General features: G+C 32.4%; 1 long non-coding RNA gene across 1 annotated transcript; it reads right to left on the bottom strand.

The window, feature by feature from the left end:
• Positions 1-11,714: 11,714 nt before the first annotated feature.
• Positions 11,715-13,067, bottom strand: LOC120147985. Its single transcript, XR_005518332.1, has 3 exons — positions 12,576-13,067; positions 12,436-12,495; positions 11,715-11,831 (listed from the first exon to the last, which is right to left on the bottom strand). It is a non-coding gene; the product is annotated as an uncharacterized LOC120147985 (long non-coding RNA).
• Between the last annotated feature and the right edge of the window lie 1,057 nt (positions 13,068-14,124).

Genomic DNA, 14,124 nt, shown 5'->3' with positions numbered 1-14,124 from the left:
GGGAAGATAATGAGAATTGTCATAAGAAATTGTCTTTCATCATGAATGCATGTCAAACGCCAGTATGTGCTCGAACAAGGGACAATGATTCTTCTATTTAGCCTTACCCACTGTGATTAAGATTTCGTTACTTCAAGTTTTAACAAAGATAAAGATAAGACCAAGCTCGACGCGATCATTTCAACCTCATTGAAGAAAAGAGGTCAGAAGCTATCTGACAGGGACATATATGTCAGAATCAAACGAAACGAGCTTTAAAATTTTGAGAGGGTGATATGGTGATTGAAAAGATCTTGCCAATTCATAAGGATTCCCGTGAGAAATAGGTGTCTAAGGGTGCAAAGACCATATGTTTTCACTAAGGTCTTTTTCTAGAGAAACATTATTTTTATAGAGATCGATGAAAATAAATTGAGTGGCCCAATATTTTTTATTCTAGTTTAGAAATACTACATTCGAAAGAAAAAAACAAAAAAGAAAAAAAGAAGAAAGAATAAGGAAGATTGAAAAGGGGCTCAAGAAGAGAATCCACCAAGATCGTTTTAAGGAAAGAATTGAGGTGAAAATTTGAAAGGGCAGCTCGAATACATTTCGATAGACACCAGGCAAGTAAAACACCTACAAGAGTCTGATGTTATGAAAGGAGCTTCATATATACACATATTTTGGCAATATTTGCGTTCTTCTAGACACAAGCTTACCTAAGTGCTCCAAATTACATCAAGTTGATTGGTTCAGGAACATTCATGTTGTTGATGCTTGAGGCATTTGACTTTATTTCTTGATTTTTATAATTTTCATGATTGCCATGACTTTGTAAAAGTTCCAATTTTGTTATTTACAAGCAACTCATAAGTAGATTAAGATAGTTCAAAAGAAAACAAAAGATTTCTTGGTATTACTTTAAATTTATCTTTTAAAGTGCATGGAATCCAAAGTAGCCCAAAACCTTGACACTCATGTTCATTTGTTAAAGAGTGTATGCCTAGGAATGATGTAACGCCCTTAACTCATATCCGACCTGAATACAAGTCTGAGGTGTCACATTGACTTTTCAAACTTTGACTCTTATAGAAAATCCTGAGAATTTTTAAAACTTTTCATTAAAATGAAATACATTAATTTACATAAGACCATAAAATACAAAATCGATCAGAGTATTCGTAATTAACACTTATTACATGCCAACACTCTATACATAACCAAGTACATACTTTGTCAATTACTTCTGATCTGATCTCTTAGTAGTATTGTTGTTTGTGCTACTTCTATTTCCACTCTTCCTGATTCTTGGTACCTACGTGTAAATCACTTACATGCTAAGTCATAGACTTAGTAAAGCAATAAATGAATATGCAAAAATAAACTTATGAATGTTCATACTTACCATTGGATCATGACATTTCAATATGCATGTATCTATCACACGATAACATATATAATCATATAATACACATACGAAACTTACCTTCTTGTATCACTTTCACTGTAAATCGGTATTTCAATTGCCCATGTATATTATTGAGAATAGATGTATGTGAGTACATTGAGGTTGTGCACTAATGCTGTCACCACAGCTCGTATCAATTCCCTCATGGGGTACCAAACCTTAGTTCAGTATTCGTCCCGTAGGACTATTATCTATGTACCGTAGGACCACTACATCCCGAAGGACTATTATACCCTCGACTCTTGGCATGCCAATTACACCTATAGTTCTCATATCGTATACTATGGGCATTATTTTTATTTTTCATATGTTCATGTACTCATATCATTTCTCTTGTGATCATGTATCTCATATCACTTCATATTATGTTCTCATATCACATGTCATATCACATATCAAATCATATGAACATATATATGTCTTATGCATGTATCACAATAATTATCATGTATGCATGTTCACAACTACTGTATTATAAAAATTAACATAGGGATTAGACTTATCACAAGTCTTATTCCATTATAATATACATCTAGTATGCACTCACCTTAGCTTTGCTTTGATTCGATTCTAATCCTTCGATCGTTCCGGAATAAGCTTACTTTTAGTATCTACATAATCACACATTGATTTATATCAGTATTATAACTAATATACTCTAATGGTTCACTCTTTAGACTAAGAGAAAAGTCAATTTCATCTTTTAATGAAGGTATGCATCGATGCACTACTGATGCATCGGTGCATAAAAGGTATTCGATGTAGTATTATTATTGGGATGCATCGATGCACTCCTTATGCATCGATGCACCATTTCCATTCTATGTTTCATTATTAAAAGAGTGCATCGATGCACTACTAATGCATCGATATACATTCAAACAATTTCTGGGTTTTAACCTTGATGCATCGATGCACTATGAATATGCATCGATGCACTCTACCCAGAATCCTCTTTTTGAACCCGAAAATTCATTCATTTTGGATTAAATCCTTCATGTTTAATCCTCTTTTTCATTCTTAACTCTAGTACACATACTTAAACCAATATATACTCATTTATTTCATCTTAAACCTCAAAGTCCCATTCTTTATATGTAATTAAATAATTACATCAATTTTGCAACATGTGTCAAATCCAATTCTATTACTTCATATCTTTTACTTAGATTGATGACAAGTCAAATCCAACTTTTAATTCTTATTAGAAACTCTATTTCAAGATTTTACTCAAGAACTCCAAATCTTTAATCTTTTCTAATTCCTTTATCTTTTCTAATCCAACTTAAGCTTTCCTTTAGCTTAGTTATCATCTAATGATCAAAACCAAATCTTAAATTTAACCAAAAATTAACTAAGTAGAAGACTCACCTTTGAGCTTGGAGATACGGGAGGAGAGGAAGAAGAAGAAGAAGAAGAAAAGAGAGTTTTTGGAGAAATCTCTCAAGCTTATCCCATATATATCATTATCTTATCATTTCCAAGTCAAATGACCACTTTGCCCTTAAAATCCTTTAATAATTACTAACAACTTTTAGGATTTATTTCCAGATAAATCATTGAACTTATCCATTCTTCTACTTTAATCACCAAATTCTGAAACTTTACAATTTAATCACTAACCCATAGTTTGGGATGTTGCAAATCTCCCATCCTTTTAAGAAAATTCGTCCTCGAATTTTTATTGCCCACACTGATAAGAAAATTTCTAATATTCTCATGTTGCTTCCTTTAATTAATCTTTCATGTTCATCGCTAACAGACTTATCTTTTTCTCTTACTCATTTATCTACTGTCGTTTATCACATAAATAGTAACCAATAACCTCATTCATTTCTGTCTTTCTCTCATTCGATTCTACATTTTCCTTTGACCTTTCTAAAATTCCATATAACATCTCTCATCACATATAAAATAACATCCAATCCTTACTACTCAATATTATAAATCAATTGATTTCCTTCATCCTGCTTTAATTGCTTTACACCATAACCCAAATCTTTATTCATTCCTTAATTCTTGTCCGTATTACAATACACAAAATCTTTTCATATAACTCACGTACTTGTTCAATGAATAATCACCTTTTATAATCAAAGGTATTAACTTTAAATCTTCTTCAAACATACTTAAACATATACTTCATAGAATCAAACAATCTTTTCACATCTCCTTACACACTTTTCGTCTTTCTATATCAAACTTATCATCTACACTTCCATTTAACTTTCCTCACATTTGATCCTTTATACTTCATCATTTTATTTCCTTAATCCATTATTCTTTTAAAATCAAAATCTCTATATACATAGATCATATCTTTTCATTCATGTTCACATACTCTTTTCCTATCTTACTTATACTTATCCTTGATTATCAATCTTCATCACATCTTAATAACTTTGATAAGCAGTTTCACTTATACAGAACCTCATTCTTTACCATCTCTTGTACTTGGTATTATTTTTTTTTTATTCCTCAAAACTCCCTTTAGAATCTGTAAACACTTTTCTCATTGCCTTCATCATATCTATATTCTCCAAATATCTAACCATATTTAAAACCATATCATACTTAATTAAAACACTTTATCTTTTCTCCCAATCTTATAACTCTATCACCTTTACTATCACAGTTAGTAAATATCAACTGTTCAATCTAGGGTACGAGCCCCAATTAATTAATCATATATTTTTTCCCAACCAGAATTATCTCAACAATAGTTTACTTAACTTTTCAAATCCATATACATTCTCATACATCATGAAATTTTCTTTACTCACACTAAACATTTCAACATCTTCCATCTTATAAAATAATCATTAACATACTTATTTCTTAAACTCTTTTCGAAATACTATTCGCCTCAATGAATTTTCTATTATTCCCATAATAACATTTGTTTACCATATTTTAGCTCAACTGCATAGCAACTAAATTACTTTATCTAACTTTTTTGCTTTATAATAGTGGAGATCCTATAACCTTATCCAATTGCACATTTAATTTCCGTAACACAATCCTTAACTTTTTAATCTAGAGTACAACCCTTATCAACCTGATCATATACCTTCTTTTCCGTTGAAATTTTCCTCAACGATATATTATGCACACATAGTATTATTCATCTAATTCAAAATCAAACGTTGTAACTTCCTTTGTCTTATAAACTGTTCACCGACATACTCATTCTTAAACTTTCTATTACTCTTTATATCTCTTGAACATTCAAATCCTTATCTCCTTCACTACATCACATCACATAATTAAAATATACATTGTATTCGAATCCATTTCATATTTGGCTATCATAACCTGACAATATCTTATAATTCCAATACATTTCCATCACATAATTTTGTCAGCCATTGCTAGCTCTTTCCATCTATAATGTAAATCCTTATCATATCCACACTCTTGCTTATACATAATACTATTTACACGTCTACTATTCCTTTTTACATATCATCTCTTCAATAAATCTTTCGTGTTATCATAAACTTCACTTCATTACTTTAATTCGTTAATTACCTTTTTCCCTTATACTTTTACATTCCTTTCATATCATTTATACTTTTTCCTCTTTATCCTTTTTAACTTTTTATCAATCCTTAGTTTCCGTCAAACATACAAATCCTTTAACTTAATACACTCACTATCACACTACTTTATTATTCAACTTATTTCTTTCAATCAAAACATAAACATTTATCAAACTATCCATATATTTATTCTTCTCAATCAAAATAATTCATTCACTATTTTCATCACTTATCAAACCTTTATTCTCATTCGTCCATAATAAAATTCCTTTGGTTCAAATTCAACTATTTCATATACCTTTGTCTTATAATCGATCACTGATATTCATATTCTTAAACCATTCCTTGGTCTTTATCCATTTATCCTTTTATAATCTGTATTATCTTATACATAACTAAACCATATCATGTCCTTCATACTCCCATGCTCTTATATATATATTTCACATACTTATCCTTAACTATCACTCCTTATCACACTTTTAGGACTTCGATAGTCAACTTTACTTGCACATAACCTTATTCTTTATCATTCTTATACTTATATTTTCTCCACTTGTTTCAACAATCACCAAATTTCAATACTCATCTCATCCCTTTTTAATACTTTCCCGCTTCAATTTCATAACTTCTAACAGAACTTTTAATCTAATTAACAAAGGTTATCTTTAACCTTGGCTTATTATCAATTAAATCATTGTTTAATCTTTTAGTACCAGACCATACTAATTGAGTCTGTCTAACTCTCATCAGATTTGATTCTCTGGTAGAGAATACAACTAATTCATACCTTATCTGAAGTTAAAAAAAACAGAATCTCTACCTCTCTTTGATGGTACTGAACTCTATGAAGCACCAATTCGCTTAATCATATGAGATTTTTATTCTCCAAACTTTTCATTCTGAGTTCTTTCTCTTTAAAGCTTTAACACAATTAACCATTTCTTGAAACGAGAACAAATTCAAAACCAGTAACACTCTTTTAGTTTAAGGCGCAAGTCTTAAACAACAAATCACATGTATCATTTTTAGTCGGAATTAACTCAGTAGCAATTCTGCTTAGCTTATTAAACTTACAATCATACTCATACAAGGTGTAATTCCCTTGTTTCAAGCTCGTGTATTCCAGTTTCATCTGTCTTATAAACTGGTCATCAATGTACTTATTCTTAAACTCTTATACAATTCTAATCACGTCATTTAATCCCTTAACGTTCTTATGGTGACAATTGTCCACCATACTCTAACTTACCAAAGTAGTAACAAAACTACTCAATTTAACATCTCCACTTTGAAGAAATGAAAACCTTCTATCATATCATTCAACCAAAGGTCTAAAACAATAGAACCTTCCTCAAATCCACCCTTGAACTTGGGTGCTCGCAACTTTATCAACTAATTTGATACTTCATTCTATGAGTTAAAGAAGTATAAATTGAAAACACATCAGAACATTCTTCAACATGAAGAATAAATTTCCAAATTTTATACAGACACTTCCTGAGGTGTTCGCTCTTCTCCCTGCCTGGCCAGGGCAGGTGAATGCTATTACCTTCAGGTTTATTACCTTTTACTTCTTTTGAAACTCTTATTATCATACTTCTATTCTCACATAATAATCTATTTCTATTAGCAAGACAACAAACTCCTTACACTATCAGATCAGAATTTTTTTTCCACTTTGAGTTGGCATGTATACTTTTTAAAACACTTTTGACTTCGATTTAAGCCTAGAATCGGCTAAACTGTAGCTCTGATACCATTAAATGTAACGCTCTTAACTCATATCCGACCCGAATACAAGTCTGAGGTGTCACATTGACTTTTCAAACTTTGACTCTTATAGAAAATCCCGGGAATTTTTAAAACTTTTCATTAAAACGAAATACATTAATTTACATAAGACCATAAAATACAAAATCGATCAGAGTATTTGTAATTAACACTTATTACATGCCAACACTCTATACATAACCAAGTACATACTTTGTCAATTACTTCTGATCTGATCTCTTAGTAGTATTGTTGTCTGTGCTACTTCTATTTCCACTCTTCCTGATTCTTGGTACCTACGTGTAAATCACTTACACGCTAAGTCATAGACTTAGTGAGGCAATAAATGAATATGCAACAATAAACTTATGAATGTTCATACTTACCATTGGATCATGACATTTCAATATGCATGTATCTATCACACGATAACATATATAATCATATAATACACATACGAAACTTACCTTCTTGTATCACTTTCACTGTAAATCGGTATTTCAATTGCCCATGTATATTATTGAGAATAGAGGTATGTGAGTACATTGAGGTTGTGCACTAATGCTGTCACCACAGCTCGTATCAATTCCCTCATGGGGCACCGAATCTTAGTTCAGTATTCGTCCCGTAGGACTATTATCTATGTCTCGTAGGACCACTACATCCCGAAGGACTATTATACCCTCGACTCTTGGCATGCCAATTATACCTATAGTTCTCATATCGTATACTATGGGCATTATTTTTATTTTTCATATGTTCATGTACTCATATCATTTCTCTTGTGATCATGTATCTCATATCACTTCATATCATGTTCTCATATCACATGTCATATCACATATCATATCACATGAACATATATATGTCTTATGCATGTATCACAATAATTATCATGTATGCATGTTCACAACTATTGTATTATAAAAATCAACATAGGGATTAGACTTATCACAAGTCTTATTCCATTATAATATACATCTAGTATGCACTCACCTTAGCTTTGCTTTGATTCGATTCGATTCTAATCCTTTAATCGTTCCGGAATAAGCTTACTTTTAGTATCTACATAATCACACATGGATTTATATCAGTATTATAACTAATATACTCTAATGGTTCACTCTTTAGACTAAGAGAAAAGTCAATTTCATCTTTTAATGAAGATATGCATCGATGCACTACTGATGCATCGGTGCATAAAAGGTATTCGATGTAGTATTATTGCTGGGATGCATCGATGCACTCCTTATACATCGATGCACCAATTGCATTCGATGTTTCATTATTAAAAGAGTGCATCGATGCACTACTAATGCATCGATACACATTCAAACAATTTATGGGTTTTAACCTTGATGCATCGATGCACTATGAATATGCATCGATGCACTCTACCCAAATCCTCTTTTGAACCCGAAAATTCTTCATTTTGGATTAAATCCTTCATGTTTAATCCCCTTTTTCATTCTTAACTCTAGTACACATACTTAAACCAATATATACTCATTTATTTCATCTTAAACCTCAAAGTCCCATTCTTTATATGTAATTAAATAATTACATCAATTTTGCAACATGTTTCAAATCCAATTCTATTACTTCATATCTCTTACTTAGATTGATGACAAGTCAAATCCAACTTTTAATTCTTATTAGAAACTCTATTTCAAGATTTCACTCAAGAACTCCAAATCTTTAATCTTCTCTAATTCCTTTATCTTTTGATTTTAAGATAACTTAAGCTTTCCTTTAGCTTAGTTATCATCTAATGATCAAAACCAAATCTTAAATTTAACTAGAAATTAACTAAGTAGAAGAGTCACCTTTGAGCTTGGAGATACGGGAGGAGAGGAAGAAGAAGAAGAAGAAAAGAGAGTTTTTGGAGAAATCTCTCAAGCTTATCCCATATATATCATTATCTTATCATTTCCAAGTCAAATGACCACTTTGCCCTTAAAATCCTTTAATAATTACTAACACTTTTATGATTTATTTCCAGATAAATCATTGAACTTATCCATTCTTCTACTTTAATCACCAAATTCTGAAACTTTACAATTTAATCACTAACCCATAGTTTGGGATGTTACAAATGATTTGTGAACTAAATTCATAATTATCTGATCCCCATCAAAGATGTCACTTTGAGATATTTGGATCGGGGTAAAGAAACAAGTTGATTTCTTGAATGATGGAGATCTTAGAAGCTGTTTCATGGAGAAAAGAATAGGCGATGCTAGAGTAATGAAACATTTCCCAATCTTGAAAGCAGATGTTCCAAGAGATCATAATGGCTGGAAGATAGAACTAGTAACACTTTGTCGTGACGTTATCGGTAACCAGTCAAGAATAAGATGATTGCCTTCATCTGAAAATGACATATATCCCAGCTCATATCAAATGCAAGACATTCTGTTAGAATGATTGATCACTTTTTAAGTGTTTATGACCATATGAAGAGAATCCCTTAAACTATTTGACAACATTACCGGGTAGTGATACTAGAATATGAGTATTCAAGGTTAAAAGATTTTGGCACGAGGGAGCCATGAATACCCACATTGGGGCATGACTAAACCTACATCATGTTGAGATAACAAGATTCAGACCAAGAAGACATTGAGAGTGAGTCTTACAACTTGAAATTTTGGGGCATTTTGAAGGCCTGTTTCAGCTAGAAGCATTAATGTGAAGCATTTTTGGAAGCCCATGTTATACTATGGAAAGATCATTGAATTGGACAAATAGTTTCAATGGGATAGAAATGTATGAAGAGTGTGAATGGTGAAACAATGACAGTGGAGTTTACCATATGTGATCATTTTGTCCATCATATAGTTGCATTATTCTGGTGATTTCATAGACATTAATATGGGCTAGCCAAAACATCTCACTTTAATTTCCACTGAGTTTTGGTATCTTTGTAATATCATACAAAAACTTTGAACGTTATGCAAAGAGCTTCTCTGGTTGAAAGATATGGACAGAAGCTACAGGAGAAGATGAATGTGTTGTCAAATATTTTACGAACCAGTAAATATGGTGCTGAATCAATGTTGCATTACCCAAGATGAATATTGTCTTCTACAACCCCAAGGTTAAAAATGAGAAATGATGAAGATTTCTTTCCACAGAAGGGGCGATGGAATTTTAACAGCAAGAGACTAGTGGAACCAACTAAGATGGAATGACGGGTTGCTGTTAAACCTCTCGACATGGTATAATAAAATTAGAATAGACGCAACTCTCCCTTTGATCTTTTTATAGTTTGACATAATCATATACATAGTCTCCAAAAATGGGGCAACTAAGTCCTATTTTTGACCGTAGCAAGAAGTTGAGAGAGAAAACACTTTCTCCGAAATGAAGACAGAAAGCAAAGACTACAAGATGATCGAGCATATCTTTAGAAGAATGCAAGATTGAAATTATAAGTTGCTTAATTGATATTTGAGTAAACCCTGGGAAGAAGTGATCAAGCGGAAGAAGATCAAGTTTGCCACTCTGGAGCCAAATGAAGATTGAATCAACATTTATGCATTCATAAGAATATTATTTGCATAAAAGAAAATGCATTACATTTATTTGTATTTGCATTTAAACACGTGGTTTTGACAGATCTTCAAGTAAAAAAAAGAAGATTCATGATGTCAAAAACCCGACAAGATTGAAAGGAAGAGCATTATTTTGAAGTGGGGACCATCATATGTAGAAGAAAAAGTAAAGATTCTCAGGTACAAAGAAGTTGATCAATTGATTAAAAGGAAATGGGCACGTGAGATTGGGGCAAATCAAACGATTCATTAACCAATTCAAAGTACCAGGAATGGAGAGATTCAAATGGCATTCGAGTCAAGGTAGATTCTCATATTTAGTGGCTGCGAGACAAGCTTCCGCAAGAGAAATAGGTTTTCAAAGATTCTCTTAATTCTAAATTTTTTGAGTATAATGTTTTCCAAATCTTCAAGCATACAATAACAATTGGTAACGTTTGATTTTCAGGTTCGACCCTCGAAGCAAATCAATCTTGAGCCTTCACGAAAGAATAGTGAAACAAATCAATATCGAGTGTGATCTCCCCTGAAGGAATGGTGAAGCAGATTCATTTTAAGAAGATTGTTTGAGTTCTATACTCGAAGTGATAGGGAGTGAACCTGTTGGCAGAAGATTATTCGAGTTCTATACTCCCTGAAGTGAGAGGAAGCGAACATGTTAGCAGAAGATTATTCGAGTTCTATACTCCCTGAAGCAAGAGGAAGTGAACCCATTTGCAGAAGATTATTTGAGTTCTATACTCCCTGAAGCAATAGGGAGCGAAACTATTTGCAGAAGATTGTTCGATTTCTATACTCCCTGAAACTCCTGAAGCAATAGCGAGGGAACCCGTTTTCAGAAGATTGTTCGAGTTCCATACTCCTTAAAGCAATAGGGAGCGAACTCATTTTTAGAAGATTATTCGAGTTCTATACTCCTTAAAGCAATAGGGAGCAAACCCGTTGACAAAAGATTGTTCGAGTTCTATAATCCCTGAAAGAATAGGGAACATACATGTTTGTCAAATATTGTTCGAGTCTTATACTTTCTGAAAGAATAGGAAATATACATATTTTCTGAAAAATTTTCAAGTCTCGCTTATTAGGGAGCTATAATGGAGTGGTTTAATCTCTTGAAATCCTCACGGCCTGACAAACTCGACCATCATTGGGTCTTTGCTCTTTTCTCGTTGTACGACAATGAGCAAAGAGGGATCGCTGTAGATACTCGTTTTGTCAAGGGCTCTCAGTCGAATTTTTATTCCATTTTATATATATTACTTATTAGTTATTATTACCAAGTTGTGCATGTGCTTATCTATTTATATTATCATATGTGTGTTTAATTATGTACTGTGTTTAATTATCTATGTAGTTATGTTTGTGATCATATATATATATATGTTATGATAATTTAATTCACTAAATGAAGGTTTTATGTTTACAGGCCCGAAAAAGAAAAAAAATGATAACAATTACAACAGGATTGGAACAGATGAATCCCAGAATTCAGCAAACCCATTGACAAATCTGCACCCAACAGCAAAACAGAAGTAAAGTCAGCAAAATCAAACCAAAGTCAAGAAAATACCTAACCACGAAAATTAGGGGATGTTTTCACCTAAACCTGTCATTATACTACCAAACATAAGGAAATTAACATGCCAGATGACAAGGAGATTCGGTGAAGAAGAAGAAATAAATCCGAGGCAGAAAAGAGATCAGAAAAAAGGGGGGAGTTCAACGAACGGGGGATTTTGGTCATGAAAAAATAGAGCACATAGAGAGGGCAGACCACAACCAGAAAGCAACTAAAAAATTCACCAAAAAGGGGAGGCTTCGAACGGGGAATTTCATTAACAACGGGGGATTCGTTGTAAGAAAGGAAAAAAACAGTGTGTAAAAGGGATTCAGCCCTCTTTTCCGAAAAGAATAGAAGCAAGTTTTGTTTTATTTTACTCTCCCAATCGAAAATCAATTTTCACAAAAAGGGCAGTAGTATTCTCTTAAGCAAAAACAACCAAAAACAGAATACATTAAAGAGGAGGTATTTCATCTTATTTTGTTTATTTTTTAGTAACTATTCGTGTGTGTGGTATTTTGTTTTGGACGAGGATAAGGGTTAGAGGCTTACCGAGAGCGTGTTTGAACCACTGTGGCTTGAGACCGAAGCGTGGAGATTTGTTCGAGAGACCTTGCATAATAGTATTAGGGTTAGTTTTTATTTTAAAGTTTTGAAATAAAAATAAAAGAAGAGGAGACGGTTAGAAGTACCTTTTTATTTGGTTTCGTCGCCGGCGTTAGAGAGTCTAAAGACCATCTTTGGGAAAGAGAGAAGACAGCGAGTCACCAGAGTAAAAAACCTGGTTCGTGGGGGCCCTGGCACCAAAGAGAGCCTTCGATCTTCGTCCTTTGTGTGTTGGGTCTTCATCGGAGAACCCAAACCGAAGCCTTTGTCATTGGTGGCCATGGTCTCCATCTTCTCTTCAAAGAAAGAAACAACTGAGGAGCATTAGGGTTAGAGCCTATGGGATCTCGACTGACAGCGTTGTGGCCTTTGGAGATCGGTGGTCACGAGAAAAGAGAAGAGGGGTCGAAGATGAGCGGCGTGAGGGGGTCTCGGTTGAAAGTATAATGAGTGGGTGTCGATTTGGATTGTTGAGGCCAGCGGAGATTGTTGGTTGGGGTCTTTTGGGAGTGAGCAGCGTCGTTTGGAAGATGAAGAAGAGAAGGGAAAGGGGTAGAGAGAACGGCTTTGGGGAGATGTTAGGTTTAACAAATGAGTTAGAGTTTTCATTTTACCCAATATATTATATAATTATTTCACTAAAACGATTGCGATTTGGTAGGTTAGTCAACCCGTGTTTTGAGAGTGGGGTAACTGCGCTTGAAATCCATCAGTTTTAGAATTATACGTTTTAGTCCTCAAATCGAGTCTTTTAGATTTTTAATTCAGTCTTTATACATTATGCGCATTTAAATTTCATCCTAAAATGTTTATTTATTTAATTTCTGTTGTTTAGATATTAGACTTTTAGGTTTTTGCAAGTTACATTTTGGTTGTGGGTATGTTTGGGTTTATTATATTTTTAGTCCCTTATATTAATCATATTTTTATTTTAGTTTTAGTAATTGAAATGGTGTAATGTTTGTTTTTCACTTCAATTGCTATTATTTTTGCAGTTAAGATGGTAAATTTTTATTATTTATCATTTAGTACCTAGCTTAAATAGTTTACTTATTTTCTTAACTTTGTATTTTTAAGTGTTATGTTTCCTTTTATTTATTTTAGTCGTATTGGTGTATTACATATTAATATATATATATAGAGTATAATGTGTGGTAATAAAATATGTATATAATTGTTGGTATTAAAATAACATTGCCTGATATTTTAATCATAATATTTGTTTAATTAATTTTTGCATTAACATCATTTTGCATAATATGTATGATATCCTCATGTGCATAACTCGACATTATATAATAATTGGATTAAGGGTAATACCCTTTTAATTTAAAATTATTTTAAGTGTGTTGTCTTAACTTATTAGATATCCGCTTTTGACGATTTTAAATTAGAATTGTATCCCATTAGTGACACCTCACTCTAAAATTTGGGAATGGAAGAAAAAAAAATATTCGGCTATTTAAATTTATCGATAAAAGGTTATTATAACTCATTTAAGACATGGTTTCGATATTTTTAAATAATCGAATATTCTTTATCTTTCTAAAGGTTGGGTAATTTTAATTTAATCTATTTTAGTGCTTTTGAATATTGTAAAATTCATATGTTGTATATAATTGTTGGTATTAAAAT

Source organism: Hibiscus syriacus, unplaced genomic scaffold, assembly GCF_006381635.1.
Source record: "Hibiscus syriacus cultivar Baekdansim isolate YM2019G1 unplaced genomic scaffold, ASM638163v2 tig00110945_pilon, whole genome shotgun sequence".
Taxonomy (NCBI): Eukaryota; Viridiplantae; Streptophyta; class Magnoliopsida; order Malvales; family Malvaceae; genus Hibiscus; species Hibiscus syriacus.
The sequence above is the reverse complement of the archived record's forward strand: the minus strand, read 5'-3'. Positions and strand labels throughout refer to the sequence as shown.